The sequence below is a fragment of the Pseudophryne corroboree genome, chromosome 11 (assembly GCF_028390025.1).
Source record: "Pseudophryne corroboree isolate aPseCor3 chromosome 11, aPseCor3.hap2, whole genome shotgun sequence".
NCBI classification, from domain to species: domain Eukaryota; kingdom Metazoa; phylum Chordata; class Amphibia; order Anura; family Myobatrachidae; genus Pseudophryne; species Pseudophryne corroboree.
In genome coordinates this window covers 11,936,538-11,959,265 of record NC_086454.1, presented here as the reverse complement: position 1 = coordinate 11,959,265, position 22,728 = coordinate 11,936,538, and the positions used below count along the sequence as shown (strand labels likewise).

Genomic DNA, 22,728 nt, shown 5'->3' with positions numbered 1-22,728 from the left:
GACAATATACAGCATCATCTCTTGCAAAGGAGCAAATCTGCATTAGATGAAGCCTATGTGGCTGCTGATCAGGTAGAGATTTAGGGGTCTATTTATTAAGATAGAAAATCTTATTTTCAAGTGATTTTAAAGAAAAACTCCCCAGGTCAGCTGTGCGATGTCCTAGCTCCTCTGGCCAGAAGTGGTAAGGGTGGTCTTAGTGTATGCCAGGCCTGTTAGATGTCAGGGGGCATGAGACATCTTCTCAGCAACCACATGTGCGCTTAAACTAGAAGTACCATGCACCCATTGCATTTATTTACCTGCCAATCCTGCTGCAGGCAGTATTCCGGGGGTTTCTTCCTAAATATGGCGCTGAGCCATATTTACTGACAGAGCTAGGGTACCAGTATTTTAGAGTGAAGAGGGCCATGATCATCTGCACTCAGGCCCCTTCCAGGCTTAGAACGCCCCAGCTCGGATAAATAGCAGAATTCAGAGCTTTGAGCCTTTGATAATCAGACCCATAATTTTGCATTGTGGTTGTAAAAGGATCAGACATTGACATTATCAATAAAATATCTAATTAATTGTCTTTTTCAAGTTTGAGACTTTTTCTTTCTTGGTCACCATAATCTGATAATAAAACATGAATTTTGCAGGGAACTGATCAGCAAATGTACCTGCAATTAGCATTCAGCCAGCGTCCCGTGGTTAGCAGAGAAAATCCGGGACGCTGGGTTTCTCTACATAAAAAGGAGATCAGGTCTTACAGTGCCCCTTCACGGACCCGTTCTGAAGTAGCATGCTGAGGAATTCTTACAGAAACAATTGACACAAATTATTGCAGACAGATGGTGACCCAGAATCAAATTAACCTGAGCGCCGACAACTGCAAAGTGTCCATAAGCCAAAGGATACAGCAGAATATATTAGGGGAAATAATTGGTTGTTTTGAATCTTTAAAATTCCCTTTTAAAAGAACATTTGCCGACGGAAAATAAATAAATAAATAAATAATGTTACCATATATTAAATGTAATTTAGGTGCGGAGTGAGAGAGGATTTTGCTTCCATTTGCACGGCGGTGTATTTGCAATGACAGCGGCGCACTTGACAAAGTCTCCGGTTAATGAATCCTTCATGTTAGTTATTTAGATGGCTATCATTATGTAAAATATGTCTGATTATTGTCAGCAATCAGGAAGATGTACAGTAATGTTTTCCGCATCACTGGGAAATGTTTGTAAAATCAATCAGAAGATATAAAATGACGGCAGAACCTGGCGATAATTATCCTCTTTGTGTAGTAAAACAAAAGTCTGTGTTTACTGTTACCCAAAACAGAACGGGATATATTGTGATACATTGTAAGTAATGGTTCCTGATTTTATCAAACACATTGACAGAATATATCACAGAAAAGGTGGCTAAATATAAGATGCTTAATGAGGCATGTGATTATAATTATAGCATGTTGTATTAGAATATCATGCTTATGAGTACTCACCGAATTTATAATGCAGTTCTGGAATTCCGCCATATCATATTGGGATGTGTTTGCCATCCCGGTGGTCTGGATGCAGGCGGTCATGTGACCAACGCCAGAATCCCGACGGCCCTCAGGAGACTGGTGCCAGGACACCATCAGCCGGTATCCTGAAGGTGAGTATCGGGTTGGGGGTTAGGGTTAGGCAATGGGGTGGGGGGTTTAGGTATTGGTACTGTGGGGTGGGAAGGTTAGGGATAGGCACTGGGGGGGATTAGCCAAAGCCAACACCCAAGGAGGGTTAGCCGTAGCCAACAATCCTGTAGGGTTAGGGTCAGCGACGGACTGGGGCCTTCATTCGGCCCTGGCATTTGTGAACGCACGCGTCATGACGGGGCGTGCACGTATCATGGGAGGCGTGCCACACGACGTAAGGGGGCGTGCCACGAGTCATGGGAGCATGGACTCACGGCACGCCACCATTACCATGGCGACGGTTGCTGAGGGCGGGGGCGCGCAGTGAGTCATGGAGGCTTGAACTCGTGGCACACCCCCATTACCATGGCAAGGGCTTCTGGGGGCGGGGGTGCACCGCAAGTCTGGGGGCGTGAGGCCATGGAACCAGAGAGCCGGAGTCTGAGCTGCGCGCGGCCTTCCCGGTTCTCTGAGTGACCGGTTCAGTCCACCTGCCCATCGGCCCTTCTGGCATGTGCCAGAAGTGCCAGATGGCCAGTCCGGCTATGGTTAGGGTAGTGGAGGGGAGAGGGGTAAAATACATACCCCTGTCTGGTGTCGGGATTCTCACTGTCAGGATGCCGCAGTCAGTCATGTGATCGCCAGCATTTCATACCCGACCCATCACAATATCTTATATAGTCAATAGCTAATGCTGTGCAAAAATCCATTTATACCTGGACTACACAATACAAGACGTCATCGGAATCCTGGTAGAATGCAACAACATTTCCCCTGAGGCTTGCGGCATTGCAGCTGGTTCTGCGCAGCTCTGTGGGGGAGGTGTATCAAACCTGCTAAAGAGGGTAGAAGTGGGCAAGGGCAGACGTTGCTCTTAGCAACCAACCAGCATCTACAGTAGCTAGCATTTATCCAATAGAGTCATGATAGAAGCTATGGGCAATGCCTCCACTTGTCCACTTACGACTCTTCATATTCTTTAATACATCTCCCTCAAGATGACACATAATAATTCATACTGCATCTCCTCTGTCATAAATACTGTTGCAGATCAGGTTGGAGACTATTATTATTATTGGTGAACAGTGCAAATGAGTGAGCGTGGTGCCCAGTCGTGCTCTGCCTGTATGTAAATACAAGGGTGTTGAGGGGTGAGAATAGGTGTAAGTCTCTAGGGCCCGGGCGCCGGCAGTGCAGAGGGGAGAACGCTGCCCCTCTTTGTGTGCACCAACGGTAAACATCAGTGGACATATTAGGTTTCTTTTCCGAGTGGGTGTAGCTACGTCCCCAGGATTTGGTCATGGCTACCCATCACCAGGGTAAATACTGGGTAAAAACTTGGGGGGGGAGATATATCACATCTTCTAAAGAGGACAGGTGCAGAAGTTATACATAAGAACTAATCAGGTTCTAGCTATCAGTTAGAGTAGAGTTATACAGCATTGACTTTCCCTGATGCAATCCTATATAATCCTGATATAATCCTATATAGACTAACACTGCTCCTCACCTCTATGGGTGGGGATTCAAGAGTTTTGCGCGCTGGTGACCAACGGAGCAATCTAAGCGTTGCTCCGTTTGGGCGTGCACAGCTGCCGGCGCTGCTATTTCTGTTATGTTGTTCCGTCATTTTGACAGGCTGATAGCTAGTTAGTGATAATTGCTGTAGAGATCAGCTAAATAATTCTCAGGACTATTGTTGGAGTTTCAATCAAATTATTTATACACAGGAAGTGTAATAAAAATGATATTTCATAAAATTGGTAGTGCATTGTGTTGTGCCATATTGTGTTGCGCTATATTGTGTTGTGCCATATTTTGTTGTGCTATATATTGTGTTGTGCCATATAGTGTTACGTTATATTGTGTCCGCCCACGCTCTATTAGCATACACAAAGGTGCGGCTTGACTGAAGGGCTCGGCCTATTGCATGCACTCGCCATATCTCAAATAATCTAGCTGGAGCCTGTGTCGGGGACAAATTGCGCATTTCGGCACTGGACTAAATGATGAAAATGGAGCCAGTTTAATTAAGTGTGAAGACACCTTGTGGAGGGCCGTAGGGAGTACAAACAAAAATGAGCAATATTTACTGCATCCCAATTGGCAGAAATGTGCGCACAAACACAACAGAACATTAAAGGGAATATCCAATTACACACAGAGTTTAACTTCAGGTTTCACGGCCAGAGCTATTCAATTATTTAGTAATTTTAATAAAACCTTGGGTACCACGTGGTAACCTACAGATTCCGCTTAAGATTCAGGAATCTATGGGTTTTCCTGTACGTTAGGTGCACCCTATGGTAATTAACACACAGGTTTTCAGCAGTTAATTGAATAAGTCAGCACCAACAACTCCGCGGCTAATTGCATATGACCCCTGGAATCTGCCCCCGTGACTCTGAATGCAGCCGCTCTCATAAGAACCTCTGTAAGTGCGATGTGGCTGCAGGAACCTGTATATGAGTAAATATAACAATTGCTTTGTCTGTGCCCCAGATGTGGCTGCAGGAACCTGTATATGAGTAAATATAACAGTGACTTTGTCTGTGCCCGAAAGTGGCTGGGGAGGAGGAAGGAGACACGGCCTCACCTTCCCAGGCACGCTGTGACATCCCCTCCTTAATATAGCAGCCTGTTCTCTCCATTTCGTTAAAATTCAGATGATTATTTTTTTTATCATTTCAAAATTGATGCTGCTGTTTCCATGGCGATGTCAGGCCAATGAGGCCGGAATTATGGAGAAGCTGCTTCTCCGAAGCTTTCATTGGTAAGGGTCTGGAGTTATGTGCAATGCTGTCATCAAGTGGGAACGGGAAGAGTAGACTGTCAGCCGTGTGTCTGGGAAAGCAGGATGGTCAGAACACTTGCATGCCGTTACTCTGATTGCTTGGTATATGTAACAGCTTCTGCGAGCTTTGTAAAGATATGTGGCAGGATGCATTAATGTGCATTTTGCAGTCAAACCTCTGAAGATGCAGTTTTCTGAGGTTTGGCCAGTTATCACATATGTGATACATTCCGGAGCTTGTACCTGGTGCTGAGTTACCCAATAGTAGCCTATTGGCTTCTTTTCACATTGTCCTCTGAAAGGGATACAATTAGGTCCCTCCCAGGCCCCGCCCCCTCCCTTTGCGGCATGTGTGTCATACTATGCATGCACAGACAGACTCCTGGGTCCTAAACCCGCAAGTCCAGTGATCACAAAAGACAGCTCTTACCGGGAGAACAGTCCTTTGCTGAAATCTTCATGCATACAGATTCCATGCTGATATGCATATGATGAATGGCGGTCTGCATCACATTCATCCTGCCCGGTGTCGGAGCTCTCACATCCCCTCCCTTTTCTGCATACTTGCCGACTTTATGGCTGCTGTCTCAGGGAGAGAGCAGCCAGGTCGGCTCAGCAGGGGGCGGGGTAGTGACGTGACGAGCAGAGCAGAGGAGGGTGGGCCAGAGGCGTACGGGGGCATGGCAGAGGTGGAACTGTACAGCGTCATGTAAGCCACGGCCCCCGCTGTGTAATGCCGCTATTACCAGCATTATACTGCAGGGGGCGTGCGTATGATGATGCGATTCAACAAGAATTGCGTCATCGACTGCCCGGACCGCCCACTTTACTCGCTAAAGTGGACGGCCTGGCAGGGGGGATCCCAGAAATCAGGAGACTTGCCTGCTCTTCCGGGGGGCCGGGAGGGTCACCTGATTTTCAGGAGCCTCCCGGCCATTACTGGAGAGTATGCAAGTATGCTTTCCTGCCCTTTCAGTGGCTCTTGACAGTGACCCACAATTAGTTTTAGTTTTCTACTTTGTTGTTGTAACAATGTTGCTGCACTCTGCAAATCAGTTTAAACAGTGGCATTTATTGGAGGATAATGCTACTGTAATCTAAAAATATAATGTAGGACAGAGTGCTGGATAAATGAAAGGAGAATATTTTTACTTACTGTAGCTCTCCATATGCTCCCATCCAGTAAATCCTGCAATGCCCATCAGACTAAAAATGGGGTGGAAGGGCCCGGTGATGCTGAGGTAGGGGGTTTGGTAGTAATTAATCAGGCCCAGGTCTAATTGGAAGGGCCCAGTGGGGTCCCAGCTCCCCCCCCCCCCCCCCCCTCCCCTGGCAACAGCTGCATGTTCTCCTCAGCCCAGTCTATGCTGTTTTGTGCTGGACAGCAGTGTGGTCATAGAGGTGCTTAAAGTACTATTTTTTCTGGGAATGGGGGGGGGGGGGGGGGAGAGGGGGGTTGGAGAGATTCTAAATATTTCATAAAGACACTATATGGCATACGGTTAATAACATTTGAGCAAGTCCGGTGTTTATGTTATATTGTACTATGCAAATCAATTAGCATTAATGGAATTCTACAGTATGTAAAGTTTTTGTTTTTACATACAGTATGTACTAACTTGTTTCTTCCGTAACGCATTGTCACTATTGTGAAGATTTTAGAATATTAAATATTTCATATTTTCTATTTCAGAGTCCAGTTGCCCTAAAATCAGTGCCATAGACCAGTGGTTCCCAAACTTTTTGGAATCACGGCGCCCTACAGTATCCGAATTTTATTCACGGCACCCAGAGGCCAAAACTTTCTTAGCGAGTAATTGTGAAATAACTCAGTGTGGGAACCACTGCCATAGACATATAGCACACTAGTAGCCATTTTTTTGGTGGGATAATTTATTTTTTCTTTATTATAAATCAGTGGGCGGGTGTGTGAGCGGCGGGTCAGACCGCCGGGAGGGGGGATGTTTGTGTGTGCCACGTGGCTGTTTATCCCTTGTTGTCTACATCCCTCACAGCCACTTCCAGCCGCCGCACCGCTGCTAGGATCTCGCGAGATTATATCATCATCTTCTTGCAAGCTCCGGGAGGTGGCCAGGAACTGGGAGGGGCAGACATGCAGCTGGCTGGGCGTGGCCCATGGGTATAACAAGTGGCGCAGCTCAGTTGTAAGAATCAGTAGCAAGGCTGTCACCTCGCTGGGAGCTAGTCTGTTAGGCTGCGACACTCTGAGCTGAGAACTGTGAGTGACGGACACAGCGCTGCGTCTTATAAATTCTATATAAATATTCTATAATACATAATCCATACATTACCATTAGTGTTAGTATTTTATACATATATAGATAGATATATATTTACCTATATAAAGAAATAGATAAATAAAGTTGTTGTACTGGGGTCCATGATTTCTCTTGGCAGCCCTGGATGTCATGGCCGAAACACAGCTGATATACCAAATATGATAAAAAAGGAGGGATAGGTGAGATGCTACAGGGGGATGTCATTACACAGATCATATGCATGTCAGCCCGTCCTGAAAGAGCCAAGGGGCCCAGGCTTGGTGAAAGAGATCGGGTCTTTCATGGATGCAGTAAGTGATTTGTTCCGCATACACTATGGGATTTGCCGGAGTATTTCTAATTTAAACCACACAACTAATTTTTATTAGAAAAATTAATATTACTGAGTTCTAGATTCAAATTCTGAGTGTGCTTTTTTCACAGACATTGACAAGGGCCCTCATTCCGAGTTGTTCGCTCGGTAAAAATCTTCGCATCGCAGCGATTTTCCGCTTAATGCGCATGCGCAATGTTCGCACTGCGACTGCGCCAAGTAAATTTGCTATGCAGTTAGGAATTTTACTCACGGCTTTTTCATCATTCTGGCGATCGTAATGTGATTGACAGGAAATGGGTGTTACTGGGCGGAAACAGGCCGTTTTATGGGCGTGTGGGAAAAAACGCTACCGTTTCCGGAAAAAACGCAGGTGTGGCCGGAGAAACGGAGGAGTGTCTGGGCGAACGCTGGGTGTGTTTGTGACGTCAAACCAGGAACGAAAAGCACTGAACTGATCGCAGATGCCGAGTAAGTCTGGAGCTACTGAGAAACTGCTACGAGGTGTGTAATCGCAATATTGCGAATACATCGGCCCTCATTCCGAGTTGTTCGCTCGCAAGCGGATTTTAGCAGATTTGCTCATGCTAAGCCGCCGCCTACTGGGAGTGAATCTTAGCATCTTAAAATTGCGAACGATGTATTCGCAATATTGCGATTACACACCTCGTAGCAGTTTCTGAGTAGCTCCAGACTTACTCGGCATCTGCGATCAGTTCAGTGCTTGTCGTTCCTGGTTTGACGTCACAAACACACCCAGCGTTCGCCCAGACACTCCTCCGTTTCTCCGGCCACTCCTGCGTTTTTTCCGGAAACGGTAGCGTTTTTTCCCACACGCCCATAAAACGGCCTGTTTCCGCCCAGTAACACCCATTTCCTGTCAATCACATTACGATCGCCAGAACGATGAAAAAGCCGTGAGTAAAATTCCTAACTGCATAGCAAATTTACTTGGCGCAGTCGCAGTGCGAACATTGCGCATGCGCATTAAGCGGAAAATCGCTGCGATGCGAAGATTTTTACCGAGCGAACAACTCGGAATGAGGGCCATCGTTCGCAATTTTAAGATGCTAAGATTCACTCCCAGTAGGCGGCGGCTTAGCATGAGCAAATCTGCTAAAATCCGCTTGCGAGCGAACAACTCGGAATGACCCCCAATGTTCTAGAACGTAGACACAGAATCCGAGACAGGCTCAAACGTGGCTGAAGTACAAAAATTTGGCTAAGTTTTATTACACTATGGAGATCCAGTCACCATATCGGAGATCAGGATGCGGGCATTGGAATCGTACAAAAATTTGGCTAAGTTTTATTACACTATGGAGATCCAGTCACCATATCGGAGATCAGGATGCGGGCACTGGAATCCCGACACTGGTCAGAAGAACGTCACCAGAACTCGATGTAGAGGAAGTGTGTGTGGGGGGGTGGGGGGGGGCTAGGGTTTGGCACCACCGGGAAGGGTTAGGTTTAGGCTGTGGAGAGGGAGGGTTTGGCACCACCAGGAAGGGTTAGGTTTAGGCTGTGGAGAGGGAAGGTTTGGTACCACCAGGAAGGGTTAGGTTTAGGCTGTGGAGAGGGAAGGTTTGGCACCACCGGGAAGGGTTAGGTTTAGGCTGTGGAGAGGGAGGGTTTGGCACCACCAGGAACGGTTAGGTTTAGGCTGTGGAGAGGGAGGGTTTGGCACCACCAGGAAGGGTTAGGTTTAGGCTGTGGAGAGGGAAGGTTTGGTACCACCAGGAAGGGTTAGGTTTAGGCTGTGGAGAGGGAGGGTTTGGCACCAACGGGAAGGGTTAGGTTTAGGCTGTGGAGAGGGAGGGTTTGGCACCACCGGAAAGGGTTAGGTTTAGGCTGTGGAGAGCGAGGGTTTGGCACCACCAGGAAGGGTTAGGTTTAGGCTGTGGAGAGGGAGGGTTTGGCACCACCAGGAAGGGTTAGGTTTAGGCTGTGGAGAGGGAAGGTTTGGTACCACCAGGAAGGGTTAGGTTTAGGCTGTGGAGAGGGAGGGGTTGGCACCACCGGGAAGGGTTAGGTTTAGGCTGTGGAGAGGGAGGGGTTGGCACCACCGGGAAGGGTTAGGTTTAGGCTGTGGAGAGGGAGGGTTTGGCACCACCGGGAAGGGTTTAGTTTAGGCTGTGGAGAGTGAGGGTTTGGCACCACCGGGAAGGGTTAGGTTTAGGCTGTGGAGAGGGAGGGTTTGGCACCTTCGGGAAGGGTTAGGTTTAGGCTATGGAGAGGGAGGGTTTGGCACCACCGGGAAGGGTTAGGTTTAGGCTGTGGAGAGGGAGGGTTTGGCACCATCGGGAAGGGTTAGGTTTAGGCTGTGGAGAGGGAGGGTTTGGCACCACCAGGAAGGGTTAGGTTTAGGCTGTGGTGAGGGAGGGTTTGGCACCACCAGGAAGGGTTAGGTTTAGGCTGTGGAGAGGGAGGGTTTGGCACCACCAGGAAGGGTTAGGTTTAGGCTGTGGAGAGGGAGGGTTTGGCACCACCAGGAAGGGCTAAGGTTAGACTATGGGGGGGTGGGGGTTGGGAGGGGGGAGTAGGGTCAGTCTATGGGGGAGGGAGAGTCAGGTTTACGGGGGTAGGTGGTTAGTGTTAATATACTTACCGAACAGGTGTCAGGATCCTGCGGGTCTGGATGCCACTGTCTGTATTCGGAACGGCGGCATCCCAAGTGCCGGATCCCAATATCAACCTCACTATCTAGAGTAGTTCAATAGCTACTTTGAAATAATATTGAGCATCTCTATTACAGATTATGCTGAACCCGTATGCTTCATTGACCATGGTCTGCTGCTGGACAGATGATTTTCTATAAGACATCCAGCCGTGAGAGTCCATCTGCCCTACCAGCTTCTCACTGCTGAGGTCTATACTGGAAAATACAATGTTCTTTCATGATCCATCATAGTCCAAGTGGAAAAACAAACCATCTGCAGTGTTGCCATTCAGCGGAACCCATTGCAATCATGACATTACTTTATGCCGCTGCAAGGAAAACTTTCCAATGGTTTAATGGTTAGTGTTACGTTTAGACCTTGAGAAATCTGATTGGCTGCGTGATTGCAGCAGGATTCCCAGTATAAGAAGGTAATTTCATGTATACGACATCTGTCATTTCAGACCAAACTACATATTATTTTTGGGCGGTATCATCTTTTATGCTGCAGACAAGTTGATAAGTGTAAAAGTTTTACCTTAAACCATAACTCAGCAGAAAAAATGTAATTACCATAGTTATTGTTATAGATTTCTGTCGGAAGGGGTTCTGGCCTATTCAAAGAGAGCAGTTTTTTTCTGACAAGTCAGGAATTCCCGACTAGTCGGAAAACACATGGATCGGCGGAATAGGTACCGATCCGCGTGCTTCTGTCAGAAACGGGGCCAAATCCGACAGGTTTTGGCCCTCTTTCCAACAATCTCAGTCCGACTTTAAAAAAAGTCCAGCAAAAGTCGGATTGAGCAGGGCGTCCCCCCGGCCAGGCTCCTCCGCCGCTGCAGACATCACCCCTCACCGCCAGCTCCCCCCCACCGCCACTGTAACGCACCCGGCAGCCGCTGACAGCAGCAGTAGGACAGGACACCGAAGATGGCCCGAGGGGAGATGCTGTGCTCAAGGTCGTGATTCCGGCACCAGTTTTTCGCCCGCTGGGATCCCGTCAGTCGGGAAATCACACTGATCCCATAGTATTTACTTCCTACCCCACACTAATAAATATGAACTGTGCTTCTCATACCACTTTTACACCAATTTCCCGGATCCGACTTGGGCTTTGGAACACGGTTTCAGTCTGGGTCGGACTCTGGATTTTCCCCGTATACACTGTGGTGCCAACCTGGGAGATTTCTGGGTCAGCGTCATTCACACTGTATTTGGGTGCGGTGACTTTAAGGCCGGCAGTTGGAGATGACATCATCTCTAAGCACAGGGAAATCTGTAGATCGGGACCCCAGGGACGCCTACTTCAGGCCTCTGTGCATGTAATGGACGCCGTACTCATCAGCACGCCATCCATTCACCTTCACCCCGGCACCGCTGCTGTCTCTTTGCTGTAAATGGGTCCCGTGCCGGATGACCCAGGTTACCCGTTTGCACTGCCCCTGAAAATGGGTACTACCTATGTTTAACCCTGGTCAAGACCCAGGCCGGATTGCCGGGTAAATCGGACTGGGTTATATTTTTGGGAGCCATTTACACTGACGGCTAACCTGTGTCGACCTGGCAATAACCCGGATTTTTGGCTTGGTGTAAAGTTAACGCGGTATACGTTTTTATTTAGGTACTGAAAATAAACCGCAGAACTGTCGTATTTCAAAGTTTGATGTCTCTTTTTAACACTTAAGGTGGGTACACACTGGCCGATATATCGGCCGTTCTATTGAACGGCCGATATATCGCGGGTCTGTCGGCCAGTGTGTACGGGTGATATGTCTGTGAACTCCGTCGTTCACAGACATATATCACGTCGGCCCCACAGCACAGCAGACGGCCAATATATCTACCGATATATTGGCGCATCGCTTTGTGTACGGGCGACCAGCCGGCCGCCCGTACACATGCTGCGTCAGCCGGCGGTGATTGACAGCCGAATGGCGCGGGCGTGTACACGCCCGCCCAGTTCATGACGTCGGTCTCCGACGGATCGGCCAGTGTGTATGCTCAACACAGTGCCCGATCCTTCCATAGATATATCTGCAGATCAATTGATCTGCAGATATATCTATCAGTGTGTACCCACCTTAACAGTATTTGTTTTTCTCAAGAAAACAAACCGCACAACTATAATAATAATAATAATAATAATAATAACAACAATAACACAGTTTTAAAATAATGGTTAGTGTTTAACTTCCCCTCCAAGCTAGCATTACACAAGAGAGCTGTGTCGGCAGTGGTCGTCTGTGCTGGACGTGTATAGACGGATATAAAGCAGGTTCCATCTAAAAAAATAATAATAATAAAATAAATCTCTACCGTCAGTGGAGGTTTCTTTGCCCCCTCCACCCCCCACCGGGATTCGCCACTGATGAACTTATTATAAAATTGATACTACGTTATAAAATACCAGGATGCACAAATACTTATAAGGAGGAAGAGTATGTCTCTATTATTCCAGTTACAGTCCAGACAGGACTATTTAATGAAGATGTTCTATGTCCCTTGTTCTGTATTTATAGCATAATGTGTGATGAGGTAATGAGAATACAGGATGGATACGGCACGTAGTTTGATATTAATAGGTTACATTCCCTTCCATTCTTCTGAACACATTTACGGATGGATCATTTCTGGTTCCACATATCTGGGGGTGGTATTACTTGTGTTTCCATTTCTCCAGCCGGCTTCTATTCCTGCCAGTAGCATTTGTGCTCCGGTGACAGACTGTCACATTCTGAGACAAGGCTGAGTAATATTCTTACAGCAGGTGCCTGTGTGCTCCCAGGGACAGTCTCAGCTCCTACCTTATGGGACGTGATGCAGGATAAACACTGAGGATGTGAATCTAATACCAATCCTACTGCTGCCAGCTCCAGAGTCCTGAGCTGCCGCTGATCCGCTCCCACTTGGATCAGAAAAGAGTCTGGATATTCTGGGTTCTTTCTATCACTGAAAGGCTTCCAAAGACATATATATATATTATATACATCCCATTATTCACCCAGATACACAAGTTGCTTCACCTACAGTCAGTCTTTCTTTCTTTCTTTCTTTCTTTCTTTCTTTCTTTCTTTCTTTCTTTCTTTCTTTCTTTCTTTCTTTCTTTCTTTCTTTCTTTCTTTCTTTCTTTCTTTCTTTCTTTCTTTCTTTCTCTATATATCTATACATCTATTTATCTACACATATATACTTATCTATTTAATCTATATATCAATATGATAGATAGATAGATAGATAGATAGATAGATAGATAGATAGATAGATAGATAGATAGATAGATGTGATAGATAGGATTGCGGTGTGTGGTGCACCAGTAATCAGGACCTCGTTTTGGGGGCTGCTGGTACCTAATGAGTTTAGTCCAAAACTCTGGTTCTTGGTGTAGTTCCTCCACCCCCGTACAAAGAGACGCCTGCACCATTGGAAAGCCAGGGATGAGGGGAAAAAGTGGAAGCAACCAAGATGTGATAGATAGATAGATAGATAGATAGATAGATAGATAGATAGATAGATAGATAGATAAGGATTCTACATATTGTTGGAAATTAAGTGTGTGGAGGTGCATTTTATTGCAGAGGTATGTAGGCACAAACCTGTGGATGACTCAAATGATGAACAGCCCAGTTACTTTACCAGTGGTGTTGGCCTATAGATAGATAGCAGGCACATGCGTACTCACTGTTACATGCACACTGGTGATGGAGCAGAGCTTGAGTGGAGTGGGGCTGCATACAGCTCACTAGTCAGTGAGTGTAAGCTGCAAACAGGTAGCAATGCAGGGATGATGGTAGGGGTGCCGAGAGGCGGGGGTGGGGGAGCAGGTATTAATTACCTGGGCCCAGGTCTGATGGAGGGGCCCAGCGGGGGCCCTGGTTCTCCTTCCCATTACCTGGCAGCAGTAGCTGCAGCTCTTCTCCTTAGCTCAGTACACGCTGCTGTGGGCGACAGTGTTACCAGGGAGAGCCTTAAAGTACTTTTTTTCCATGTATTTTATTCTTATGATACATGGCCACGCCTCCTGTGATTAGGTCACGCCTCCTGAAAAGTATCTGAGCCCGGCCAGGCTCTCTCCTGCCCTGCATGCTGGAACAGCTTTATAGCAGTTAATAACCAGGTCTCTCATATGAGCTAAGCAGGATACTCTGTCTCCCATCATGTCACTCTACACGTTACACAAGATGGCCCCTACACATGCTCAGTAGTGATCTTAGTGGCCATCTTGGGATGGGGCATGAAGCCTCCCTGGAGAACAGGAAGAGTGGTGTCTGCACAGTAGCACACTTCTCTTTCAACAAATAAAGGTGATCTGCGTACTTGGAATAAATATGAAAATGGTTTCTCTGAACCTTGTTGGCCCCTCATCACCATTCTTCTATGGAATCTTAGAGAGACTTCTAGAGACTTTGGCTGTAAAACACAAACATACAAGAATTCACTAAGATATAGACTAGACCTACAATAATGTATATTTTATGTCTGGGTGCATTCTGTAATATGGATATATGCTGATCAGAGAAGATAAAGAAGAAGCGCTGGTCTGCGGCAGACAGCAGTTGCGTCAATTCTGCAAGGACCAGTCAGTTAGTGAGTCCAGGAAGCCATCATGCTGAGCCAGTAATGTGGACCAACTGGGTCATGTTGTAGATCCACTACTTCCTGCAGCCATAACTTCAGCCACTCTGAGCGGAGGCATCATTGACGGAGAGGCAGCAGAGTACAGCTCCCCAGGCCACAGATACCTCCGCAGGGTTTCCTTTACTCTCAATCAGGCTCTCAACATCTATTTGTATATTTATGTCTCCATACTGTGGGCGTTCATGGCAATCTGTATACATATGTGGGCTTATTCTCCTAACGCATTTGTGCTACATGGAGCGAGACACATGATACACCTGGGGCCAATACTTTGAAAATATTTCACTTTGTTTGTAAATATAATACTTTTTGGCATCTGGAAACTTATTGCACCCCTCTCCCCCCCTACACCAGGTAGAGCCCCTTTTTACACATTACGGCAGCCAGGGCGTCCCCCTTTTTTACACATTACGGCAGCCAGGGCGTCCCCCTTTTTTACACATTACGGCAGCCAGGGCGTCCCCCTTTTTTACACATTGTGGCAGCCAGGGCGTCCCCCTATTTTACACATTGCGGCAGCCAGGGCGTCCCCCTTTTTTACACATTACGGCAGCCAGGGCGTCCCCCTATTTTACACATTGCGGCAGCCAGGGCGTCCCCCTATTTTACACATTGCGGCAGCCAGGGCGTCCCCCTATTTTACACATTGCGGCAGCCAGGACCCCCCTATTTTACACATTGCGGCAGCCAGGACCCCCCTATTTTAGAGAGAGAGAGAGAGAGAGAGAGAGAGATACTTACCTTCTCCCGCTGACAGGCTCCTCGTGCTGGCAGGCATCTCCCTCTCTGTGCAGTGTGGCGTGTGCAGGCAGTTGAGAAGAAGGAGGAGGGAGGGGGATTGGAGCCGCAGCAGCGCTATTTGATTGGTAGTAAGCGCCGCTGCAGCATCCCCCTCTCCTTCTGTATTGGTTGCCTGGCGCTGCTTTGGATGCTGGGATGGAGGAACCGCATCCCAGCATCCATAGCAGCGCCGGGCAGCCAATACAGAAGGAGAGGGGGATGCTGCAGCGGCGCTTACTACCAATCAAATAGCGCTGCTGCAGCTCCCTGCTCCCCCTCCCTCCTCCTCCTTCTCTCCGCTGCTCGGCGCTGGTCTCTTCTACACAGCGCGGCGCACACAGAGGCGGCATGTAATGAGTCAATTTGACTCATTACATGCCGCTGGCCGTTGCGCCCCCAGGGCAACTGCGCTGTGTGCCAAGCCCCCTTGGCACACACGTAGTTACGGCCCTGATTGGCATTCTGAATTTCCGCATTCTCAATGCCGACATACGGACTACATCCCTAGTAAACAGTAGCTGTGATCCTAAAATATAATCTACTGTCCTCACCTCAATAGTCCATATTGGGAAAAAAGGGCCTGATTCAGGTTTGTAAGCAAAGCAAAAAAGCACCCAACTGGGTAAAACCATGCTGCAGTGCAGGTGGGGCAGATGTAACATGTGCAGAGAGAGTTCGATTTGGGTGGGGTGTGTTCAAACCAAATCTAAATTGCAGTGTAGAAATAAAGCTGTCTAACATTTGTGAGCTACGTGCAAAAGCAGCCGATATTTACCCTACACAGAAACAATATAACCCACCCAATCTATAACTCTCTGCACATGTTACATCAGCCCCACTTGCAGTGCAGCATGGTATTGCCCAGATGTGTGCTTTTTTGCTTTACTTACAAACATGAATCAGGCCCAATGTTACTATTCCTTATCTGAAACCACATTGAACTGCAGTCGTAAATATGTCCTTTGATAAAATCTCATGAGTCCATGCCAACTCTATACCCTTATAATAAACATTATTTTACTTGAGTTCTGTAAAACTTTTGTAAAAAGTAAAGAAAAATAAAATGAAGGGCTAGGATAAAATAGAGGAAAGTTCAATTTCCATCCAGCTTGATTTAATATAGCCGTCTTTCTTCCCTCTCCCCTTTCAGAGCTGAGAATTGCATCAAGCAGTAATTATTCCAGAAGCAGCGTGTCTGATTTAGTCAATGATTTCATGTCCATAACCCTTTTAAAGACCCTTTGTGAGTGACACCCTCCTTCTTGGCTGCGGCAGACCTTTCACGGGAGACGGAGGGAGGCTGAAGAGGCCTGCTGAATATTTTGGATTATTCTTCATTTCTAAATTGCAGAGAAACTCTTAAACAATTCAGAAGGTTTTTTCGGAAGCTGGAACAAATTTCTGGTTTATTTTTGTGCTGACAGTTTCCATGGTTTGAGTGACTTACTAATATTGATGCTCTCAGGAATGTGCAGATTTTTTATGTTTCCCCACAGCAATAAAATATGTAGATACAATGAAATTCTCTTCGAGACATCCTCATTCTGAGCAAAACAAGCAAACAGGGTTCTTGGCGGTAATTATATTTTCTTCACTGTATCCTTTAGTTGGTGCCTGGTACCTTCTCTGCAAAACGTACTAGGGAATAAAATTATCGCAGCTTCGGCTAAACAGAATGCGGTAACGAATACTCATCAGAAGTATTAGGCGTTGTCTTTGAGGTAACGGCGCATCTGTTAAACAAAGATATGATCTGGCAATTTTGATAACAATCTGAGCAGCAAAACTCTAGATGAGACGTCAAGGCTCTTCCCCAAGCTCCTCAGAAAGGTCTATAATTGGTATACAGTCAATATACCGGCCACCGGGATCCGGGCAGTCAAAATCCCAATTCCGGAATCTCGACACCCAACAGAACACTATCGCCGGAATTCCGAACAGGTCATCATTATCCTAACGCCAGAATCCCGCAGTGGGGTTAGGTTTAGGTGATACCCAGGGGTTTTAAGGTTAGGCTGTGTGGTGGTGGTGGGGGTTGGGGATAGGTTTAGGCACTAAGGGGGGAGGATCAGGGTTAGACTGCAGAAATGGGCGGGTTAGGTTTAGGCACTAAGGTAGGAGGCCAGGGTTAGGCTGCGGCAAAGGGAGGGTTATGGTTACGGGGTGAGTTAGAATACTTGCATTTCCCCTGTCGGGATCATGGCCATCAGGATGCTGGCATTGGTATTGTGACCGCCATTATCCCGTCCACCGGTCACGCATCCCCTCTAATATCATGGCAGTGAAATAAATGGGAAATATAAAAGGGAGGGGGAACATAACAACACTATAGACAGTTTTAAGAGCAGAGGGTCCCCAGTGCTCTGGTGGGGGCATGGCCAATTGTGTGGGGTGGGCCTGGCCAGATCGGCATGTTCTGCACTGTCAGGGATGTGCGCACAAGACTTTGTGCCCATAGGGTGTTGTAGCTCTGGCCAACGGCTAATCCAGGTCCCCACAGGTCACCCACATTGCTTGTGCCCGTGTAATCTGCACCTGCCCCTCCTCCCACCTGACACCCCTGACTGGAGGATAGGGAAGTGCAGGGAAGTTAGATTTTTTTCATTATTTCCTTTTTCACATCAATTTCCATCAACCTCTGGGATGCAGCATTTGTAGTACTGTACAGTGAATGTAAATGACTCAAGTGGGCAGAAAAATATGTAATCCCAAACATCTGGAGGGCAGCGTATGCACCTAGTGCAAGCCATCAACATCAGCGAGTAATTGCACCTGTCCTGCAGAAAGTGCAAAATATACACCACCTAACAGGCTCATCTGGGGTTACCTGTAGGTCTGCATGGAACGCACTCGCATGACCGCGTCCATACAGAACTCTGACTCCATTAGTACGATCCTTCCCACCTCCGTTCCACCTCTCCAATCATAAGGTTTGTTTTTTTGCATGTTTGTTCATTTTGGCATTTTTATTCAACATTTGCAATCTGAAGGATGGAGACGGCAGAAGACATCTTCCATATCTGCTGAGCTAACTCTTCTGTCAATAACCCATTGCTCAATAATACTTAATAATTAGGCCAGTTAGGGAGAGATGTATCAAACCTTTGAGATAGATCGAGTGGAGACGTGTCGGCCTTCATTCCGAGTTGTTCGCTCGCTAGCTGCTTTTAGCAGCAGTGCACACGCTAGGCCGCCGCCCTCTGGGAGTGTATCTTAGCTTTGCAGAAGTGCGAACGAAAGGTTAGCGGTTCTGCTACTAAATATTTCCCTGCAGTTTCTGAGTAGCACCAGACCTACTCCTAGATTGCGATCACCGCAGACTGTTTGGTTCCTGGTTTGATGTCCCAAACACGCCCTGCGTTCGGCCAGCCACTCCCCCGTTTCCCCAGGCACGCCTGCGTTTTTACCTGACACGCCTGCGTTTTTTAGCACACTCCCGGAAAACGCCAAGTTACCACCCAGAAACACCCACTTCCTGTCAATCACTCACCGATCAGCAGTGCGACTGAAAAGCGTCGCTTGGACCTGTGTAAAATTGCATAGTTTTGAGTAAAAGTACTTTGCGCGTGCGCACTGCGGCCCATGCGCAGAAATGCCGATTTTTGTCTGATCGCTGTATAGCGAAAATCTGCAACGAGCGAACAACTCGGAATGACCACCGTTGTCCATAGTAAACAATTATCTTGTGACATTTTGTAGACTATGCTGGACAAATGACAGCTAGAAGCCGGTCGCTATGGGCAACACCATCACTTTATTTCTCTCAAAGCTCTAATACATCTCCCCTTCACCGTGCCCAATGTTTTACATGTGCACTAGAAATAAATATCTCTCCCACATGATCTAGAGATATACCTGGGAAGCCCAGAAGATTTATATATTTAAGGTACAAAATGAAAAACATCCAGAGCCGGAAAAGATTAGAGGCGCCTGGCGCGGAAATAGTTAAACCCGATAGCTGCTCTTTTATTGGCTTGTTTCTAATAAATTTCCAGACAGTGTAAAGAGTGTCCCCTGCTCCCTCTATTGCAGATCTTTATTCCAGGCACATCCTCTCTGCAGCACCTAAGATCACATTTCCTCTGCAGCACCTACAGAGCATTTACTCAGAGCTATTATTCCCGGGAATGTATGCATCAGCGTGTGTACCCAGCACATGCCGCCTTACGGCTTTGTGGCGGCTCCGTCAGATGTTTGCACCCTTTCTCCAGCCTGGCTCTGCTAAGTAGGCTTGTGATAAATGTATGAAATATTGCCAGGCGTCCGCCTCCTTAACTCCCACGTCGGCCATTGTTGTCTCAAAAGAAGAGGATGTTAGGAAATATAAAGGGGATAGCGTGTGTAGGGGAGGGGGGGACGAGGGCGTAGAGAAACATCATAATCAGTTTACTTTTAAACCAACGCATCCGCCCACCTGTACAGGGGCTCTGGAAAATGCCTGGAAAATTGCATTGTCAATTTGACAAATCTGTCAATTTGCAGAAGAGCTTATTGTTCTGGGCATGGCCACGGGTAATAAAACAGGAATCCGGATCACCCAGAGGTCCCTCTGTAGGCCGCATGCGGCATCTGCTGTTCATTTGCATATGTAATGGGGCTCGCTGCTGCTTCCGACGGGTCTCTGGCCCCCGACGAGCTCCGACAGAGGGAAGGAAAATACATTATTCTGACAGGGAATTTGTTTAATGTAAACATGGTACATAGATTCTTGACTAAACTGAAAACCGCGTTCACATCTGTAGCGTTTACAGTAATTACCCTTATCGCCACCCCCGCCAACCGTCCCTCCTGTCTGTAATGCGTGCAGCGTCTCCCTCTACCTGGCGTCTTCATTATCAGCCATATTCCTGTCAGAGAACGATGAATGCAGATATCTTAGTTTTGCTTCCAACTGAATTTATTTTACATTTATTTATTCAGTCAGTCATTCATATTAGAGGACAGTACGAAAAGTTGTGGATGATGAAACAATTCATCATTCTTTATGGGATCGTTACCAGGGCCCGGTAAAGTGATATCTCTGGGGCCCCCTAAGAGCAACCGAATTTGCTGTGCTATATAATAAACTGTTATTAAATAAATATATATATTTATTTATCTACAGTATACATATATATAGATATGTATATCTCTCCTTCCTCCCCCACACACACCCACGGTCTGTCTCTCCCCAATAACTCCATGATGATTCCCTGCTCACATCCCTGCCGGACACTAAGTGGCATATACTTGGGGCCCCTCTGATCCTTGGGGCCCGGTATAGGTGTCCCCTTTGACCCCCCCTATAGCCGGCCCTGACCGTTGCATATGCAGGAATGCTAGTTTCCCATATTTAGGGACGCCACACAGCTGCTGTGAACACGCCCCCAACATGCCCCAGTCTGGCCACGTCCGCCCCCATTCGCGCCGCACCGCCCCCGCAATGCTCTGTATCAGCCACGGAAACGGAGCATTGCCGCCCCCGCTCCGCAACCACCTCTGCCTGACTGACAGGCAGAGGAGATCGCATTTCTGCGCCCCCCCCCCCCCCCCCCCCCCTCTGCAGAAAATGCATTGCGCATGTGCAGGACGGGCGCTGTGCAAGCACCCACGAGGCGATCGTAATAATTCCGGTTGGATCGCGATTTGCGGTCCACCCTGCATTAGCCCTTTAATGTAATGGGTCCATTCAACGCATAGGGGTAAATTTACTAAGACGGTAAATTCTATTTAAGATGGGATGTTGCCCATGGCAACTAAACAGATTCTACATCTTATTTATCTAGCACCTTCTAAAAGACAATACCTGGAATTGGTTGCTATTGGCAACATCCCATCTTAAATAGAACTCCCATGTTAGTAAATTAGTATTCCGAAACTTTGTTTGTGGGAACCAGGAGCGCATTAAGGGGTCTATTCATGAAGCAGTGAAAAGTGTGGAGAAGTGAGCCTGTGGAGAAGTTGCCCATGGCAACTAATCAGCTGCTCCGTACAATTGTATAGTATGCAAATTATAAATGTTATGTCAATGCTGATTGGTTGCCATGGGCAACTTCTCCACTGGCTCACTTCTCCACACTTTTCACTGCTTCATGAATAGACCCCTAAGTGAGGAGGGGGTCCATGTGCCGTCTCTGCCTTGGCCCCCTCCTCTCTAGCCAGCAGCGCTAAAGACTGAGCACTAGGGTCACAAGGAGACCCTAGCGCTGTATTATTATTATTATCCTTTATTATATGGCGCCACAAGGGTTCCACAGCGCCCAATTACAGAGTACATATGCACATAATCAAAACAGGAAAACAGTGACTTACAGTTGAAGACAATATAGAGATAAGTTCCAGGTGGCCAAAAAACTGCAGGATCTGGGCAGTTGAGGATTATTAAAGTAAGAAAAGTATAGGCACATGAGGGAAGAGGGCCCTACTCGTGAGAGCTTACATTCTAAGGGGAGGGGTAGACAGACAGGGGTGACACAGATGGGGTACATAGAGAGCATGGAACAGAGGGTTAGGTTGAGATTTGGCTAGGTTTGGTAAAGAAATGGGTCTTAAGAGCCCGTTTGAAGTTTTGTAGAGAGGTGGAGAGTCTGAGGTGGAGAGGTAAAGAATTCCTGAGAAAGGGAGCAGCACGTGAAAAATCTTGGAGATAGGAGTGGGAGGAAGTAATCAGAAGACAGGAGAGTCGGCGTGCATTAGCAGAGAGAAGAGGACGTGTGGGAATGTAAAGGGAGATAAGGTCAGAGATGTAGATGGGAGAGGAATGGGTGAGGGCTTTGTAAGCGAGTGTGAGAAGCTTGAAATGGATTCTGAAAGGGAAGGGAAGCCAGTGGAGGGCCTGTAGGAGAGGGGAGGTAGACGTAGTGCGTTTGGTGAGGAAGATGAGCCGGGCAGCAGCATTGAGGATAGATTGGAGTGGAGAGAGGTAATTGTCAGGGAGGCCAGTTAGGAGGAGATTACAGTCGTCCAGTCTGGAAATAATCAGTGAGTGAATAATGATCTTAGTGGCATCCTGGGTGAGAAAGGGTCTGATCCTGGAAATGTTTTTGAGATGAAAATGACAGGTTTGTGAGAGGTGCTGAATATGTGGTGTGAAGGGGAGGGAGGAGTCAAGGATTACGCCAAGACAGCGCACTTGGGGGCTAGAGGAGATAGTCGTGCAATCAATGGATAATGAGATTGTAGGAGGTGAGGTTATGCGGGAGGGAGGGAAGATGACCAGCTCAGTCTTAGAAATGTTGAGTTTAAGAAAGCGCTGAGACATCCAGGAAGAGACAGCAGAGAGACAGTTTGAGGTACGAGTGAGGAGAGCCGTGGAGAGATCAGGGGAGGAGAGGTAGATTTGAGTGTCATCAGCATAGAGGTGGTATTGGAAGTTAAAAGAACTAATGAGTTCACCTAAAGAGGACGTATAGAGAGAGAAAAGGAGAGGACCAAGGACAGAGCCTTGGGGGACACAAACAGTTGGTGGAAGTGGGGGGGGGGGGGGTAGCATCATGTACCAGTGTCTAGTGTGAATGCACAGGTGTCTGTGGAAATGGAGCGGTGGCCATTTTCCCTGTGATTTTCGTACTACTGTCCATGCACAAAATGCCATGCCATTTTCCC

General features: G+C 47.3%; 1 long non-coding RNA gene across 1 annotated transcript; it reads right to left on the bottom strand.

The window, feature by feature from the left end:
- Positions 1 to 11,913: 11,913 nt before the first annotated feature.
- LOC134969855 (uncharacterized) lies at positions 11,914 to 15,205 on the bottom strand. The gene is made up of 3 exons (XR_010189528.1): positions 15,106 to 15,205; positions 14,044 to 14,136; positions 11,914 to 12,011 (listed from the first exon to the last, which is right to left on the bottom strand). It is a non-coding gene; the product is annotated as an uncharacterized LOC134969855 (long non-coding RNA).
- Between the last annotated feature and the right edge of the window lie 7,523 nt (positions 15,206 to 22,728).